Source organism: Lutra lutra, chromosome 16 (assembly GCF_902655055.1).
Source record: "Lutra lutra chromosome 16, mLutLut1.2, whole genome shotgun sequence".
Classification (NCBI taxonomy): domain Eukaryota; kingdom Metazoa; phylum Chordata; class Mammalia; order Carnivora; family Mustelidae; genus Lutra; species Lutra lutra.
Window position 1 is genome coordinate 26,238,619 of NC_062293.1, and position 19,592 is coordinate 26,258,210.

The window sequence follows — 19,592 nt, forward strand, 5'->3', positions numbered from 1 at the left end:
CAGCCCAGCCAGCCAGTAACAAGAGTTCCCTGCTGGCCCCCTGCCACAGGGACACAAAGTCCCTTTGCACATAACCTCTCTTTGTCCCCCTGTTGGTCACGGCAAATAGGTCAGGCCCAGGGCAACATGGTTAGGTGGCAGAAGTTTCTCTTGGACTATGCTGGCAGGCTCTCCCTTCTGTTCCCTTTCCACCTAGGGTTTCCTGCTGGCTGACCCATCCCCGTGCCTCAGGCTGGACGCTGGGGGCTTAACCCTTTGTACCCGAGAGCAGCATGCAAGGACTACAGAGGGGACTGCAGGCTTTTCGGGGAGATATGCAACAAAAGTGGGGGTTCTCCTTGCTCATGAAACCTGAGCTAACCTGCAGTGAGTCCCCAGGACAGCCTGGGACTGTCGCCCCCTGAGTGCCCCCCAGATCACAGAGCTCAGCGGGAAACCTGCTTTCTGGCTTGTTTCTCTTCCCAGGATCTGACACCTCCCAGGTAGGGGGCTTCGCAACCCTGGTTCCTGCCGCCACTCCCGCACCCCCCAGGACCAGCCTGCTCCCGTTCACCCGCCCATGTGTGTGGCCTGCCCATGTGTGTGGCCCGCCCTGGGCCTTTATCGGACCCGGTGCCCGAACCCCTCCCCACCTGACCGAGGAGGACACTGCTGACGAGGCTCAGAGGGGACCACACGCCCAGTGTGAGAGCAGCTGGGATTTGAACTTTGGTCCACGTGGCTGCCAAGCCTGTGCTGCCCTCAGCCCCCTCTCCTCCCCCTGCGGCCCGTTGCCCTCAGCTGCCCATCACAGGGTGTCCCCGGGGAGCCCCGACCAGCCAGGGACAGGGGAGCAGGGCTGTCCGGCACTGTGCTTCCATTCCAGCCACTGGCTCAGCCTGCCTGGGTCGGTCCATTCCTGCCTCTGTGACCGTGACCGTGGGCAGCATAACAACCTGACCCTCCCTTTTCTCTTTTGTGAACTACCAGCTAAAAATACCTATTTCTGGAGATTCTTGGGAGGATTAAACGGGATAATCCAAGCTGAGCGCTTTGCACAGTGGCACATGGTAGGTGCTCAAGAAAACCTCGCTGTCACTGTCGTGCCTGTGCCCCGCATGGGGGTGGGGCGGGCAGCGACACCCACAGGAAGCTTCATCACGGAGACCGACAGCATATACAGGGGAAGTAACAAAACCAGAAGGAAAAACCTTAAAATTTTGGCTGAGTAAAGGCAGCGGTATAATTACCGCCATTTGTAAAAACTGCTTCCCATTAATGCCTAATTCCCGTGAAGCGCAACAATGATTATCTCATTAACTATGTGTCAGATCAACTTTGTTGTAGGTTTTATTTGATTAAAACAGTGAACTCTCAACACGTATGCTCATTCTTCATAGTCTGTGGTTTCTGGAGCACGGGGCTCTGTTGATGACTTTTTTCTAAATTAGAAAGCAGATTTCCAGGGACGTATCTTGTAAAATTCGGTTATTTGGATGGCCCAGAGCAAGGAGGACCAAGCTGGAGGGAGAGTCCCCAAAGCTTGCTACCAGCACCCACCCCTGGATTTCCAAAAACCAGTGATGAAAGGTGAATCACGTGTCAATCTTTTTTTTTTTTAAATAAAGATTTTTAAAATTTATTTGACAGAGAGAGGGATCACAAGTAGGCAGAGAGGCAGGCAGAGAGAGAGGGGGAAGCAGGCTCCCTGCTGAGCAGAGTCCGGATGCAGGGCTCCATTCCAGGACCCTGAGCAGAAGACAGAGGCTTAACCCAGAGTCATCCAGGCGCCTCATGGGTCAATCTTTTTTTAAAAAAAGCAGCTTTCAGGGTGCCTGGGTGGCTCAGTGGGTTAAAGCCTCTGCCTTCGGTTCAGGACAGGATCCCAGAGTCCTGGGATCGAGTCCCACATCGGGCTCCTTGCTTGGCAGCGAGCCTGCTTCTCCCTCTGCCTCTGCCTGCCACTCTGTCTGCCTGTGCTCACTCTCGCTTCTCTCTCTATGACAAATAAATAAATAAAAATCTTAAGAAAAAAAAAAGCAGCTTTGGTATCATTTGAATATTTTACGATGTGCATATGCATTATTTTGTAGTAGTGGAGGTTGCTGGGGGGTTTTTTGTTTTTTGTTTTTTTCCCCCAATGGGTTGAAGACTCCAAAGCCGTTACATCCTGGATTCTGTTTCCCCCTTTGGGAGGAAAGGTTGCTATTTGTCATATGCACTTAAGCGCCTGATATGTTTCTCATTTTCCCATAGGCGGTGCCGCCCCACACCCGCCGCTCCTCACCCCTACCTTAACAGAGAAAAGCTGCTGGCTGACAGCTCCCAGCTGCACGGGGAGATAGCTGAGAAGTTCCAATAGGGAAGTGTCATGCTTTGCCAACTCTGGGGACGACAGAATAATTGGCTGGAACCACAGACCTGGGCGATGGTGCGGGGGTGGGGGGAAGATCGTCCTCGGGGAAGGCGTCCTCGCGGAGGGCCAGGTGTCTCCCATGATGCCAGATGCTGGGGTCCTTCAGTGGCTCCTTCTCACCCCCAGGAGCCCTGGAGTGTGCCTGCTGCCATGGGGCGCCGGGCGGGGGGAGGTTCTGCAATCCACACTAGAGCCTGGGGTCCCTCTCCTAGAGGTCAAGTGGTGTGTGTGGGAGGTAGTTCAGGGGGAAAAGTCTGGTTCTAGCGCTCAGCTTCCATGGGCAGGGCAGAGGGGGTGGGGACAGCAAAGACCCCTGTTGTCATTACAGGAAAGAAAGGCCAGCGATCTGCAAGAGGGGACTCACACTGTCCCAATTCCCTAGAGTCGGCGCAGCCCGAGGTGGAGGGTGGGAACGCTGGGGCTCTCAAGAAGGAGAGGGCAAGCCTGGCTCCCGGAGGACCAGGGCAGGAGGACCTCAGAGAGGGGAGCCCCTGACCGCAGGGCAGAAGGGCAATTGCATGTTCCATCCCCTGCTGATCAGAATCCTGCCCCTGGGGTGGATTCTGTGCAGTCCCCCCAGCTCAGGGCTCCCGGTGTCCATCCTTCTCCAGCTCCAGCCTCGCTCTCCATGGTCTGACTGCTCTGCCTTTGACCATAGGATATATGGCCTAGGGAAGTGCTGGACAGCAGAAGCAGAATGCTAGCACATTTATAATTTTAAATTTGTCTATAGCCACGTTTTTAAAAGTGCAAAGAAACGGGTAAAATTAATTTTAGGAATGTATTTTGTCTAACCCAACGTATCCAGAATATTATCATTTCGACATGTAATCAACATAAAACGAATGAGATCTTTTCCATCCTTTTTCTGCACTAGATCTTTGAGAGCCATGTGTAGCTCACTGTCGCAGAAACTTCTGGTTTGGATTAGATCCCTTCTCAGGGCTCAGCAGCCACAGGGGGCTCGTGTCTGCTCTATTGGGCACACACGCCCCAGGCTTTCCTCGTGCCCTGTGATTCTCCAAATGGGTGGTGGATTGGCAACCTCATAGGCCCCAGCCCAGACTGCTTTTCCTTTCCCCAGTGTAGGAGCAAATCAAACTTTGAGGCTGGGGACTCACCTATCCTTCCTTTGTTTAACAAGGGAGGCCGGTGGGGAGGCTGAGAGCCCTGAATTGGGCATCAATGGGCACTGCACTCAAGCTGCTGTGACCTTGAGCAAGTCACCTGCCCTCTCTGGGCCCTAGTTACATCCTCTGTCAGGAGGGGGGTTTCCATTACACTTGTGATTTCAAGCAGCGGAACCTGTTTTTCCAAGGAAATTTCACACAGAAGCCCAACCTATAAATCAGAGGAGAGAGGTGCCCCTGTTTGAAGAGGGTGAGAGCTTGGGCCCTTCCTCCTGCAGCCCCAGCCCTAGAGGTAATTCATAGGCCAGGCCCCAGAGGACCAAGGAGGAAAACCCTGCTCTCCCATTCCAACAGCGTTTTATCAGAACGTCGGAACGGCACTGTGAGTTGTTTACGGACCCTTACCTGTAGTAAAAGTATGAAAACGCACATGAAGAATGTATCAGTTTCAAGTTCAAGGCCTCCTCTGAAGAGGGAGAAAGGACATAAACTAGGGATGACACTTGGGTTCAAGTGTCAACATTTAACTTTTTGACTGGAGGAGAGCTAAAGAAAATATAGCACGATGTTAACATTTGTTCAAGCTTAGGGTTGGGTCTGTGGCTATCTGCTCTTCTCTGTATGTTTGAAATATTTGATAATTTAAATGTACTTAAAATATTAAAAAAGGTAAACATATATAATCTGACGTCACTTTAGGCAAAGAATTTTTTTTTCTTTTTTTTAAATAGTAAGGGAGGGGTACCTGGGTGGCTCAGTCTGTTAAGCATCTGACTCTTAACTTCAGCTCCAGTTGCGAGATCTGGGTCAGAAGTTTCAGACCCCGCTTGGTCAAAAAAAAAAGTAGAGTAAAATGTAAGTTCCTTCCCACACTCTCCTCAACCAAAGGTTGGGGCTTTGGGGAGAAGAACTAGAGCCAAGCAATTATTCTATAAGCACCGATTATACTTATGGGTATAAGACATGGCGGGGGGAGGCCCTGGGACGATTAAGACCGGACCCTGCTTCAGGAGGAACCCAAGGGGGGAGATCTCCCAAGGCAGACCTGGCCTTGATGCTGCAGCGGGAGGGCTGAGGGAGGAGGTAGGATCTGCACCTTCCCTGGCCCCATGGCCCCCAATCTGTAGACTCTGGGGGACCCCCTTCTCTCGTTCTTCCTGCCTCTCCTCCTCCTGTCCTAGCCTATCTCTCCCAGACTCTTAGATTGCTCTGGGCTTGTCCAGCAAAGTCTGGAGGACACTGCTTCCTTCCCCCTTGGGTATCTGTGTGTTCCCCACAAGCCCCATGTCTGGTTCCTCCTGGCGGCCCCTCCCCCCATGTCCCCTGTGACACATGCTAGATGCTAGGGAAGGCCAGGAGACTTGGCAAGGTCACCTTGCTGGGCTGGGCCCTGCAGGAGGTGGAAGGCTGTAGGAGGGCAGCCACGGACCAGGTCCAGTGGGGTTACTGCACCCCAGCAAACAGGTCCTGCTGGTTTGCCACTTGTGAGTTTGGCCTGGTTAAATGGTAACTTGTCTTTGGTTGTGCAAAAGTGACAGGGAAGGAACAGCCAGCTGTGATGAGGCGTGGTGTGAGACCCAGCTAGCTCTGAGTGCTGGACTGCAACTGAAGCTTATTTTCTTTATTTCTTATTCTTTTCTGGATGCTCCCCCTTTCACACATCTTCCTGGGCCGATGAGGAAGCCCGAAGAGCATGGTGAGGGTAATAACAGAGGCCCATAGTCATCAGGGGCCTTTCATTGGAGGATCGTTTAACCAAGAGCTGCTGTGCCCATTTTACAGAAGGAACCACAGAGACCAAAAGGAATGAGGTCACCATGAGTCACTGGCCTTCCTGGCCTAACTCAGGCCTGGCTCCACAGGGTTGAGTCAAAGGAGACAGACCAGGCCAGGGAGGGGAGAGAGGCCTCACCTTACAATCTGTGGTTCTTCCAACAGAATTGAATGTCCTCGTTGGCCTTTGATCCCCTCAACTGTGTGGTCAGAGGGAGGGGGCCGCCCTCCTCCCTTTGTTCAGTGCCTCATTACAGGGCCAGGTCCACAGGATCTCATCTGCCCCCGCGACAACCTTCTTCACAGGCCAGGCCGGTTTTACGGACAAGGAAATGGAGAGTCAGCGAGATTAGGGCCCTGGTTCAAAGTGTCCCAGCTGGTCAGCCCAAGGGAGAGCGGGCCTCCAGACGCCAGCCTGGGACGCGCACCTGTCTGCGGTTCCCTGGCTTTGCCTGAAGGAGCCCAGGACACAGAGTCTCTGGTCTGAGGGTTGGCTGACAGGGGCCAAGGATCTGCCAAGGTGGGTCTCCAAACGGATGGTCACTTTGAGAGCCAGGATCCAGAACCGCCCTTCATTCGGCTCTTACAGGCTGGGTTAGGCTGCCTCAGGCCTGGGACGGTCCATGGGCTCACTCCCTGTAGGCTGTCAGCAACAGCTGAGTCCCTGGTCGTTCTCATGGCCACTTCCAAACCAGCAGGGTCTCACCTGTCACCATGTGCTCTCTTGATGGCAACACTCCAGTGAGAAGGAGGAAGGAGGAGGACAGAGTTTTCTCCAGCTTTTGGAGACCTTGGGGAGGCAGAAGCCCACCCACCTACTCTCAGGTGGTCCGTGTCAGCCCTGGGGGGCCCAGGGCAGGCCGTGCTCCCTGGTCAGAGATGACATGGAACACAGGACAGGCCTGGGGCCTCCGGTCTCCGGGGAGTAGTAGCTGGGGCACCCGGTCCTTCTTGGTACCCTGGAAAAGACACCACCTTCCTCGGCAGGTCCTGGGCAGGGACAGCGGCATGATGGCATGACATGTGTGAAAAAGGCTTCCAGAAGCCCTGGGACTTCCCCAGGGAGGGAGCCTGGCGTGCTCCCCCTCGGCAGCTGGCTCCAGCTCCCTGCAGGCCACAGGATGCCACGCTGGGGCCAGAGGTTAGTGAGGGGTCTGTGGAAGTCAGGGAGAGGCAGGAGCCAGGGTCACGGGGAGTCAGGCCAAGGCCAGCTGCTCACCGCAGGCTGCAGTGGGGGCTCTACCCACACGGAGGCAGACTCGGTTTTCTCCTTCAGAGCCATGTGGTATAACTCAGTGCTGGGCTGAGCAGACTCAAGTCGAAGAGTCCAGAATCCAGCCCCCTGGGGTGTGTGAAGGCCTGGGCCAGCTGTGGGAGCCTTGCAAAGCAGTTCCCTAGTTGTTCCTGGGAGCTGGACCTCAGGCCCCGGGCCCACCTTTCCCTGAGGTGGAGGCCACAGGAGGCAGCCTTGGAAAGCCCATTATTTGGTTTGGGAAGAGCTGGCCTCCTGTCAGCTGCTTCCAACTTTTGACCCAATTTCTGTCTCCCTGAGGGAAAGCCAGACTGGGGAAGGGTGTGGCTGGTGTCCCAGGGGCCCAAGTCCAGTCCCAGTCCCCTTGATGGTGTCAGGCAGCTCCCTTGTGCTGAGAGAGAATGTGTTTCAAGTGGGCACCGAGTTCTTCTTTGGGGGTGGGGTGCTTGTTCCTCTATTTCAAAAGGGGCATTGGGTCTCCCCAGGCCTTGGGCCCTCCCACTCCTGTCTCCTCCAGGGAACCCCCGTGGATGACTCCACCCTTACGGAAACTGTTGGAAGCCAAACGGTGTCATGTCACAGTCCATCTGAGCAGGAGACCACAGCTGGTGAATATGTCAGTTTAGGGCCCTGAGGGGTGGAGGGTCCGTAGGGACCCAGGGGCAGACCATGGCCTGTGCATATGGCAGGCTCCTTCCTGTCCTCCCCTGGGTACACGGCCTGGCAACGTGACCCCAGCATCTCCCTTCTCCTCCTGTGACCCTACTTCGGCTGCTAGGCAGCCCACGCCCTCCTCGTCCCAGCAGCAGGCTGGGTCCCTCACCCTGGGAGGTGAAGGAGGGGGGGCGGTGTGTTCACAGAAGGAGGGGCTGCAGCCTTTTAGGTCCAAATGGCTAGTCTAGAACTCACAGAAGCCTCCTGAAGAGGGAGGGTGTGAGGTCCGCCCTCCCTCAAAGGGAGCTGAGGCCTCCCCTGGGCACAGGTGTCTATATGGAAGCTGGGCAAAGCCCGAGAACCCGGGGTCCAGAGCCCTGGCCTGAGGCCAAGTCTTGTGAGTGGGAGAGGCCCCAGCGCTCCCCTTGAAGACAGAGAACATGAGGCGGGTCTGGACTCTGAAGGGGAGGGTCTGGAAAGGACAAAGCTCGTGGTGGGGGTGAGCTGGGGGGCAGCAAAATCTGTGGGCCTCTTCCTAGAAGGGCCCTCGCCTTGTGGACAGGGTGGGGCGGATAGGCTGAGGGCACTGCTAGAGGACAGACAGCACCTCTGGCCAGAGCTTGGGGGGTGGGAGTAGGCAGTGGCCAAGAGAGCCTTCTGAACATGCTGGAAAGAGCCCAGAGGAGGTGGCAGCCAAGAGGAAGGCCTGTGGCCTTTCTCAGCCCCCAGGGCCCTGCTGCCTGCCCACTGCACGGGGGTGAGGGGGTGTGTGAGCTCCAACCCACACTTCCACCGCTCTCTGGAGCTCACATCCTCTCCTGCCCTGTGCTTCTGCCTCCTGGTTTCTGGAGAACCAGCAGTGTCCTCCCACCACTGTGTGAAGAATAGAGGTGGCTCCCCCCACCCAAGGGCCCACCCACAGGGCACAGGGGGACCTTTCTCTGCCTCCTGACACCCTCATAACTCAGGGTATGATGAGGCCTGTCACACCTACTTTCTGGATCCCAGCATCCATGTGAACCCTGGGAGGGGGGAAGCTCAGATGAGCCCCGAGCCACCATCCAGACCAGCAGTTGCCCCATTCCACGGCTTTCCTAACCAGAAGCCACCCCCTTGCCCTCCCCTCCCCCCAGGGGAGCTGATGAATAATCCTGCCTTCTCCTCCCCAGTTCACAGGCTCCTCTCCAGGATCCTACAGCAAGGGGCCTGGCAGGCAGGGGGCTCCCCTGGAAATAATCCGAAGTTGCCACTCACCCCAGAATAGGTTTCTACATTTTACCACACAGCCACATATTATCTGTGATTTTGTGTAAGCCTCACTGCAGGGTAAATATTGTTAGCTCTGTTTCAGAGATGGGGAGGGGGGTCTCAGACGGGCCTGTGGCTTTCTCAGAGTCACCTGACAATTCAGGGCCACGGCTGGATTTTGAACCCAGATCTGCATGGGGCCCAGGACCGGGGAAGGCCCGCCCCAGCATCACGTAGAGCCCCCGGTCGCCCTCCTACGTGGGGCTGCAGCGTGAACACCCAGGCGCCTCCATTCAGGGCCTGGCTCGGCAGACAGCTGAGCCCGGTGATGTCAGCGTTGCCATGGAAACCCTTCCCCGGGCGTCGGGCAGGACCAGCCTCCCCGGCACAGTTTCCCTTTGTGTGGACTTTGCAATGCGTTGCCAAGGCAGTGGGGCCTGCTGGGCGGGTTGGCAAGGGGTGGGGACAGCAGACAAAAACCCACATCCCAGCAACCAGCAGCTCACAGCAGGGTGCCCTGAGCCCTCGGGAGGGAGGGGCTGCAGGCCAGGCTTTGAGGGTGGCAGGGACAGCCTGCACGCCTTGTGCAGGATCCCTGTCTGGAAACAGCCTTTTAGCATCTTCCGTGCTCTGCTGGGGGTCCTGCTGCCTCACAACCACCTGGTGGGGGGGGTCTTAGGAACAAGGCAAAATCAGGCCCTTCGCATAGCCGCTTGGCAGGGCTAGGGAGGAGCTGTGGCTTAGCTAAGTCCCCAAGGCAACTCTGATGGGCAGTCCATTCTGAGAACCACCCTTTAGGGGAGAATGAGGTTTATAGAGCACCTTTCCCCTAATTTATCTTGCATAATCCTCTCAGCCACGCTGAGAGGGGGAGGTGAACAGAGGGAAAAAGTTCGGAGTTTTGTTTTGTTTCAAATCCACACTGTACGGGGGAAGACAGTAGAGCTCAGAGAGGCTAACTCTTCTTGCCCACGGTCACCAAGCTTGGATGTGGCAGAGTCTGGATTCCAACCCAGGGGTCCGAGGCCCTACGGTGCTGGCCTCCCAATTGGCAGGGGCTGACGGCCTGGCATTGTTAGCTTCCTCCTGCTGGTTTTCCAGGAAGAATCCGAAAGTACTTTTGTAGAGGGGGCCAGCTCCGTCCGAAGGCTCTCACTGGCTCCCAGATCCAAGAGGGGCTTGAGCCGACAGAGATCCTCAAAGCTGGGCCCCTCCGAGGCCACCAGGCACCCTACCCAGCCCAGCCCAGGGAGGAAACCCTGCCCTTCCCCCACCCATACCCACCCCCGCCCTCCCACCACGCCCCTCTCTGTCCGCAGCCTGCCAGGGCCTCCTGGCTCTCTGGAAGGGCTCCTGAAGTCCCTGGTCCCTCCCTCTGCCCCAGGGTAGGTGGCAGCTGACCCAGTGCACAGAGATGCCCGGATTCTTGGAAGTCTCCAGAAGAGAAACTCTGCGACCTTTGTTGGCCTGGCTGAGCCTCAGAGGGTACAGCTGACTGTCCTCCTGCGTCCAACCCCCAGACCTCTGCTGTCTTTGAAGATCTGTCCCTTTGTCCGAACACCCTCTCAGGGCGCTCAAAGGGGACGACCCCCCACTTTAATCCTGGGGTTCTATTCTGCCTGAGAGGAGGCCGAGACCCTTCTCTGACCCCACAGCGCCCCCTTCTCTGACCCAGGTCAGGGCTTCTTCTCTCCACCTGGATCTCTCTCTAATTAAAGGTCGACAAAGCCCAGCGATGCAGGCCAGGGCTGAGGGAGCGCAGGCCAGGGATGCCAGGAATGGCTGGGCGGTGAGTGGCGGATGGGCCGTCTCCACCCGGAGCTGGACCCCACCGACACCAGCCAATGTTCCGGCCCCAGCCATGACCATGCTGTGCCTGCCACTCTTTCATTGAACAAGTATTTCCTGAAGTCTGTGCTACGGACAAGGAAGGATTAAAAAAAAAATTCTCCAAACAAGCCAAGAAAGGATGGAGGAGATACAAACAGCCCCAGATACCTGTGATCCTTCCCCCTGGGGAGGAATACAATCTACTTGTGTTCATATTTAACATTGCTTGGGGACAGAAAGGCAAGAGACCTCCAAACACTAACCAGGGTCCTCCCTAGCCCGTGGCATCACGGGTGACTTTTAAATACCTTTGCCAAACCTTGAAGGTGTAAGTTCTGGGAGTAGAGTTACCCCCAGTAAACAGGAGTGTTTCCTGGGATCCCCATGGGTACCTGCCATTTCCAGCGTCTGGACTGGAGGATGGGTGAGAGGTCAGCCGGTCCGTCTTCTCTCTCGGGAGAGGGGCACGCCCAGGCAAGTCGATAAGGTTCCCCTGCCCTCCTTTGGCAGGGTGGCTGAGGCTACTTGGGCTGAGTCCAGGCCAAGGGGCGCCCTGAAGACTCTGACCCCAGGTGGAGGACACTGAGCAGCCCAGGCACCAGAGAGTGATGAATGGGCAACCCCCATCACCGGCCTCCTAGCCTCTGCCTGGCCCCCCGCCAGCCTGGGCCAGCGGAAGGGAGTCTGGGGGATACAGCTTTCCTGCAGAGGAGGGATAGCAATGGAACCTGGCCTCTTAGAGCTTCAGCTTACTCATCTGTAAATGGGAACAATAGTGCCTCTTGCATAAGCTGCTGGGGAAACTGAATAATGAACCCCCTGGGCCCCCAGAGGGAACCAGCACATAGTAGGCAGTCAGTAAGCACCACGGACCGAACACAGGAAAGCACACGCTGGCTCTTCTCCTGTTGGGTTGCAAACCAACCCCCTCCCCCACACCCGTGGACCCCACAGTTGTGAAACCTCCCGTCTTTATGATTTGGGTGAGAAGCTTTCTCAGCTCCTCAAATTCTCCAGCACAATCTGCAGCCGGAAGCCCACGGCTGAAGCAGCCAGGCCGCCTGGCTCTTTGGAAACGTCTCCCAGAGCCCCAGGGCCCAGGCAGCCCCTGTTGGAACTGCCACGTCCAGTCCCACCACACCCCAAACAGAGGCCACGGGAATGAAAAGGATTATGGCTGTTTTGTAGGAAATTGAAACACTTTAAAAAAAAGAAACAAACAAACAAAAAAACCAGGGGAGGCCAAAAGAGCCATCTGCAGACTACAATCTATGTTCTAAATTTTAGCATTGATCTTGCTGAAATAACACCTTTACATTTTAGGGGGGTATCTCTGGGGAATGATTTCCTCCAAAGGGAGACCACAGTAAGGGGGAAGGAACCTCAGGCCTTCTGGCGGTCCCTGAGTCATATCGGGTGTTTGTGTGTCCTGGCTGACCAACCCTATCTCCCGAAATGAATTCGCAGTCACCGGTGGGTTCAAGACTTCCAGCGCCTGTGTAAGGCATGTGTCTTTGCCAGCCGATAAGGCAGAGAACTTTCTGGAAGCAGAAGCTGTCATCTGTGTCCTGCACTCACCGAGGGCCTGCTACAAGGCTGTGGGCTTGGGATTTGGGGGAGAGGGGTGTCCCATAAACACCCCTCCTCCCAAACTGAATCAGATTAGGGTTGCTACTTGCTCTTTTCCTTCAACAATCCCTGCATTTGATTCCCTAACGAGCCATGAACCGGGCCAGGCAGAGCCGTTCACAATCCCATATTACAAGTGAACAAATCCAAACCCCAGGAGTAACTTAGCAGAGGTTACATGGGCACCGGAGTCAAGCCCTAAGACCTAGGGCCATGTGAGAGCAGATTTCCCAAACACCATGTCTTGTCCTATCTCCCCCAGGTGGGACTCCTTTCCTTCTGTAAATGTTATCCTGTAACCCTGACACAAAGCCCATGGGAATGCCCGTGACGAGGACCCCCCAAAGAGCACAAGACAGTCTGTAGCCCAGGGCACCCTTCTCTAGTGCCAACACGTGCTCCTTTCCAGGCATTATTTGTGGGGCAGTCCTATCACATCGCCTCTAAGACATTTTTTTAAAAGATTTTATTTATTTATTTGTCAGAGAGAGTGAGCACAGGCAGACAGAGTGGCAGGCAGAGGCAGAAGGAGAAGCAGGCTCCCTGCTGAGCAAGGAGCCCGATGTGGGACTTGATCCCACAACGCTGGGATTGTGACCTGAGCCGAAGGCAGCCGATTAATCAACTGCACCACCCAGGCGTCCCTGAAAGAGACACTTCTTACCTTTCTAAAATACAAACACATTTTACAACTGACATATACACGTCCTGTGCTTGTATCTTCTTTTCCAACCAGAAGAAAAAAACAAAAAAGCTCTTGGCCAGTCTCCTGTGTCACAGCCTCGAGGGACGGTCATCTTGCAGAGATGGGGTAAAATCGGCCGTGTGGTCGGCCTCCCACTCTACTCACGTCCCTTGAGATCCCTCAGCATCAGCAAAGGCCAAGGACAAACCCCGACTGGATGAGACCGAGCGTTTCCTAATCCCAGCCAGCTGGCCACCCCCACACGGGACACTCGGGCAACGTGAGGAAGGCCAGCGTACATCAGCACAGCAGTAGGACCCGTGGAAGGCATGGCTTTGTAAATTCCAAGGTGCAAAGGGAAGGAACAGAACTGATGTTTAGTGAGCATCTACTGTGTGACAGCCTTGTGCTGGGTCCCAGGTAGGCAAGGAAGAGATGGATGGCCACAGTGGGGAAGGTTTCCAGGTGAATAAGGAAGAAGAGCCCGACCCATAGGGTTTTCCGACCCTTGGGAATTAATAAAACAGAGTAAGAATTTTTTTTTTCCTTTCCAAAAAGCATCTTTAAAAAAAAAAAAAGATTATTTATTTATTTGACAGAGATCACAAGTAGTCAGAGAGGCAGGCGGGTGGGATGGGGAGGAAGCAGGCTCCCTGCTGAGCAGAGAGCCGGATGCGGGGCTCGATCCCAGGACCCTGGGATCATGACCGGAGCCAAAGGCAGAGGCTGTAACCCACTAAGCCAAAGGCAGAGGCTGTAACCCACTAAGCCACCCACCCAGGTGCCCCCAAAAAGCATCTTTAAATTGATGGTGTCTCACTAAGTTGCTTGTTTTCAGATGGGTCGAGGTGCGGGCAGGCACCTGGGCCTCACCCCTCCTCGGCCTGAAAGGACGAACCTCTGTATCACCTGGAGGGCTGGTTAAACCGCAGATCGCAGATCGGGGCCCCACCCTAGAGGCGCTGATTCAGGGTTCTAGGGCGGGACCTGGGAATTTGCATGTCTAACAAGCTGCCCCGTGATGCTGATGCGGCTGGTCCACCTGAAGATTACGTGAGGAGCTCTTGAAAAATGCTGGTGCCTGGACTCTGCCCCAAGACTCTGATTTAACTGGTCTGGGTGCAGCCTGGGTGTCAGGATTGTAAAGCCTCCAGGTGATTCTGAAGTATTGGCAAGACTGAGAAGCGCCCGCTTTATGGGAAGAGCCACCAGGCCTAGTTTAGGGGTCCCCGGGTCTGGAAGGTTCCTTGGATTTCACGGATGGCCTCCTTACTTTTCCCAAAAGGGGGCGTGCCGGGCAGCAGGTGTCCAAGGGCCGGAGGGCGGCCGAGCCGTACAAACCCCACTTCTATCCTTGTACCTTTGAGACCAGGTAAACTGTTTGCTAATGCTGGAAAAAATGTGTCAGCCTATTACCAATGTTTAAGTTAGGAGATGTCATAAAACCAAGCTTTCTGGTTCCTCTGGGCAAGCATGTGGGCATGTGACAATGTCGCCGGAGCCGGGTTTACTTACGTACACACCTGCCAGCTGGCCACGGTCCCTGTCACTTTCTGGTGCCTTAGCTCCCCTGGGCCTGAGCCGCTCGCTGGCTTTAGCTGCAGAAAGCCGTTGACGCCCGTCCCCTGTTAGCGGGCAGGTGTGAATGGACGCGCGAGGTGCTAGTGGGAACTCAGACTGACGCCTTCGACTAGAGACAGGAGACCAGGGGAAAGAAGTGTGTCTGGGCGTGCGCATGCGTGCTGGGTGTGGGGCAGTGAAGCTGCCTGGAAAATCGGGGGGTTGGGGGGCAGGGTACAGGGCAGACACGACACTGAAACTCAGGGCATCGGAAATTTCATCTCAGCTCGGGCAGCGCCTGGCAAGGTGACCTGAGACAATTAACACCCTCTCCCTATGCCACAGTTTCCTCACCTGCAAGGTGACCTCCAGGATCCTTTCATTTAGGGGAGCCAGAAAGAAGAGTGCACGTCCAGCAGTCAGGAGCTGGGAGGAGGAGGAGGAGGCCTAGGGAAGGGGGATGGCCAGGCTCAGGCTGGGCATGATCGTGGCTGGTACCTCGTCTCCCCACAGGCCCCCCAAGCCGGGCTCTCTGGGTCTCCAGCCTGTTCCTATACGAGCACAGTATGAGGCACTGCGGGTGGCCAGATGGGTCCATTCCTGTGGCTTTGCCACCTCCCTGGCAATGTGGCCTTAGGCAGGTTACCTGACCTCCAGAAGTCTCAGTATTCTCATAAATAAAATGGGCTAGTAAGGGATTGTACAGAGGATCAAAGAGCCAGAGTGTGGAAAGCATTGAGCGCAGAGCCCCGTGTGTAGTAGATACTGGGGGGTTACCATCACCATCAGGAGGAGGTACCCAAACCGTGCCCTGGGCCCCGTTCATCCCCTGAATTCTCTACTCCAGCCTCAGAGACGCATCTGATAACAGAGATCGCACTGCCCTCTTAGCGCCCTATTGAGTCTAAGTTCCCTTGGATGGGGATCTGGCCAAACCCAAGGTCACCTTGCTGGTTCCTCAGCCTCCTTGCAGACCCAGGCCCTTGGAATCAGACCGCCCTCTGTCTTCCAGCCCAGCCCTACCCTTTCCTCTGCCAGTGGCTATGCTTTGGTGCCCCAAAGCCTGCTGGATGAGTGACTTCACCCTTCACCCGCTGTGTGACTTGGCACATGTTCCTGAGTGTCTCCAAGCTCTTGTCAAATGGAGGTAATACCCTCCGCTTCACACTAAGCTCCACGAGGGCAGGGACAGTGTTTGTCTTAATGAGTATGTTTGTGCCCAGCGCCTGGACCAGGGCCTGGCATACAGTAGGTGCTCAACAAATATTTGCTGACTCAGTGAACAGTTGGCCCAAGGATTAAACTGCATAACCTCTCTAGAACATACTCCCAGGCCAGGTCAGTGTCAAACAAATGCTTCTGACACCTGAACATACCCGAGTGCCTGGACTTCCGTAGGTTCCTCCTCTCTCTTTCTCGTGGCTCACCTGTTGGAACACATTCTGGGAACTTTGACCATAGGTCATCAGGCCTGGTGGTTACCACATTTGGCTCCCACCTACACCTCCCCAGCCAATTTCAGAAGAACAGGCAGCCCTGGGGCCCATCCCCTTAACACCACGTTCCACATAACTAACTCAACGGCTTACCTGGTGCACATGCACAACCCCCCGCCCCCCATCCAGGACCCTTGCCACCTGCGCGGGTGTCTCCTCCCCTCCCCCACCTGTCTCCGACTTCATAAGGAGCCCCCCCCCCCCTTATTATTCTCTCTCTCCTCTCTGGGGCTTACTCTTGCTACTGGCTAGGAAACGCCTTTCCTCCCTCGCCTCATCTCTTACCTCAACCACCCTCATTCACCTTTCAAAGCCAGTACAATGTCACCTCCCCCAGGAAAACTTGCAGACCCCACCCAGCCTAGATTACAGACTCTCGCTCCGCTCTTATATTACCCGTGCATGACTCCATCCTTGCGCTTACCACATTATTTTATAATTATCTGCTTATGTGTCCGGCTTCGCCATTAAATTGTTAGTTTATGGGGGGCAGAGACCATGCTGATTCATCGTTCTACTGCTCTGTGCACGGTGCCTGGCATGGAGTAACCCTCTTTTCAGATCTGACTGCCTTGTAACAAATCACCCCACAACTTAGTGGCTTAAAATTGCTCTTTCTATTTTGAAAATGGTTTTGTGAATCCAGAATCTGGGGAGTGCTCAGCCAGGCAGCTCTCACTGGGGGTCTGCCGTGGGCGGCCATCACCAGAATGTTCTACTAGGCGGGATGAACAGGACGGCGCATGCGCACGGCTGCCACCGGCGGTGCTGGGGGTTCCCAGGACTCCGCCGGGGGCCGTGTGGTCTCTTCCTCACGGCAGCCTCACGGTGGCCAGCCTTCTGATGCGGCGTGGCTTCCCCCAAAGCAAGTGTCCCAAGACAGCCAGAGAAAGCCGCAAGCCTTTGCTCACCCAGACTTACCCTGCTTTCTGTGGGTTCACTCACGGGAGCCCAACTTGAGGGGAAGAGACAGAGACCCCACTTTCCGACGGGAAAAGCGCTGAAGAATTTGCAGACATGCTTTAAGTCCACCATAGCCCTCCGCGTGTTTGTGAGAGGGTGGGATGGATGGATGTCCAACTGTTCCTCACCTATCCTGTTCCCTCCTTCCTGCCTCCTTCTCCTGCACCCCCACGACCCCAGCATTTCTGAGAATTGGTGGCAGCAAAACCACGGGCTAACAACCCACGGCTCCCCGCCTCCACGCGGCAGCTGCCAGTTGGTGTGGGGTGCTGGGGCCAGCCCCTCCCAGGGCCTGAGCCTTGGTTTCCCTGCTCAGATCTTAAGGGGCTGGGCCAGACCGTCTCCAAGACCCTCCCTGCTCTAACAATAGGCACGTCCAGACCTTCCTTCTTGCTTTGGGCAAAGTTGGCTGGAGGCAAAGTCTACCTCCCAACCTTCACATCTTTGGGGGTTTCTTTCTAAATAACACAAGCACACAACTTCACATTCTGGTGTGAGTCCCCAGCGAATTCCCCATGACCTTCCTTTATGCCCTGCCTCCCTCTGAAGGGGACTGCCCCAGTCAGTGCCCTTAACCAGCCTTGTGCCCTCCCCGCCCCCGCTTTTTAAAAGGCATTCACTTTCATGTACATTGCAGGTGTGGAGAGAGGGTTCTGCAGGGGATATGCTGTTTGTTTGTTTGTTTGTTTGTTTAACATAAACCAGACTGTCCTGCTTGTGTTGTCCTGCGACTTGCTCTCTTCTCAATTCTGTCTGGGACAGTCGTCCATGTCTGAATGGAGAGATCACCCCAGTTGTTTGTTTGTTTGTTTGTTTTGTTCTGCTCTAGAATATGCCATAGTTTGTGTGCTCTGTAGTTCACCTGCCCCTTCTCACTATCGAACATTTTCTAGCTTCCAATTTTCTGTTATGGCCGACAGTCCCACAGTGGGCACCCTCGCCTGCCTTCAGCGCTCCCCCAGCGTGCGGGGCTGTGGGACACTCCATTTCTGCGCAAGGACCTGGGAGCTCAGGTCTGGAGCGACAGTTCAGAGTCCCGTGGCCCGGGACTACTCACTGGCCTTCTTGCAGACCTCTGGGTGGAGCAGGCTAACGCCAGCGCCCGCCTCCCCCAGCGGCCGAGTGGGGGCTCCTGCCCGCCCTCCGGTCTAGCTGGCAGGTGCAGAGGCGGAGGGCCTGGTCCCGCTCGCTGCCGCGGCTCATGCGAGCAGGCCCGGGCGCCGGTTACGTAACTGGGCCGTTAATGCTGCTTTCCTGGTCGATGGAACCCAAATTAAAAGAGGAAATTATTCTCCTGATGCTCAGCTCGCCTAATCCCCATCTGTCTCTCCCCTGGTCCCCCGCGCTCGCATCTAAAGGTCTTGAACGCGCTCCAGATTTCTAATTTAGTTTGCTTATGCAACCAAAAATATTATGGCCGCGTTTCCTGGGGGTGATTAAGTCTATATTCTGGGTTCCAGGCACACTAAAAACAGCAGCGCCAGGGCCCCGCGCCGCTCGCGCGCACACCACGCGCTGGCTTTTTTTGGTTCCTCTGAAGCGCGGGCGGCTCTGCTACCGCGGGGGCCGCAGGCAGGAGAGTGGGGGCCGGACCGCTCAGGAGCGGAGGCGGGGAGAGCCTGGGATGGCCAGGAGAGGAAGAAGGGGAGTGCAACAGGGCGGGCCTAGGGCGCCTGCCCAAGCTGAGAACGTTGTGATAGAGGGTGCTTGGGGTCCACTGGGAACCTCGGCCTCCTCCCCGGTCTTTGCTTCTCAGGTTCTGACTCCTGTGTGTCAGGTGTAGGAATCCATCTTTCCCGCATAGAATCAGAATCTGTTCTCTCCCACCCAGAGATTTGTTGAAAGATGTTTGTTACACCATTGTTTATTCTAGAATAGCAAAAAAAAAAAAAAAAAAAAAAAAAAAAGGAAAGAACACATCAGTGGGGAGCGATCCAATAAATGAGGGGAACATCAATGTTCCAGGATACTATGTAAATGATTAAAAGAAAATAATGGGATAGATTAAGATGTCTTGACAAGGACCAGATTCTTAAATTTTTTAAAAAACCAAGTCACAGGGATGCCTGGGTGGCTCAGAAGGTTGAGCATCTGCCTTTGACTTAGGTCATGATCTCTGGTCCTGGGATTGAGCCCCCCCATCTGGCTCCCTGCTGGATGGGGAATCTGTTTCTCCCTCTGCCCCTCCCCGCACTCATATTCGCTCTCTCTTTCTCTCTGAAATAAATAAAATATTTTTAAAAAATAAAAAGCAAGTCGCAGAAAAATACAGAGTATGTTCCACTTGTGTTGTTTAAAATCCATAAGTGTGGAAATGGGAAGATCCATGGGACTGTTAACATGGTTACCCCTGGAGTGGGGATGGAGTGGGGGAGGTTAAAGAGACTTTTGGGTTTTCCTTCTATATAATTAGAATCATATAAAGAGACTGTGTGTGTGTTTTTTTTGTATCGCTTGCTTTCAATGTTATGGGGGAGGGTGAGTGAAGAGCAGGGCGCCTCCCGGACTCTCCCGGATTCTCTGGAAGCAGTGGTCAGATCAGGAGTGGGACTGGCTGAAAGTCCCTGCTCTCCACCTGCCCCTGACCACTGTACTTGGAAATCTTGGCTGCTGGAAGCCTGGGGGCTGGGGAAGGGATGAGCACCCGGGCTGGCCAGGCGTTTGCCCAGAGACAGAGCACTAGACCTGGAGTCAGGAATGTGGCTTCTCCTCCTGGAAGTTTGGCGTGGATGGCCAGGTCTCACATGTACCTGCTTCTCTGGCCTCCTTGGCCCTGACAGCCAGGCCACGGGGCCCTGGTGGCAAGAAGACGTGGCTGCCAGGCCACCAGCTCTGAGGCCTGGGGCCAAGGGTGAGGACTCAGGCACTTCCAGAGAAGGGTCCCCTGTGTAGGACGGGGCATCTCTAGCTCTCTAGTGCCCTGCAGACGTCCCCACCGGTGCACCGATCCTAGCAAGGTGTTATCCTTTCAAATCGG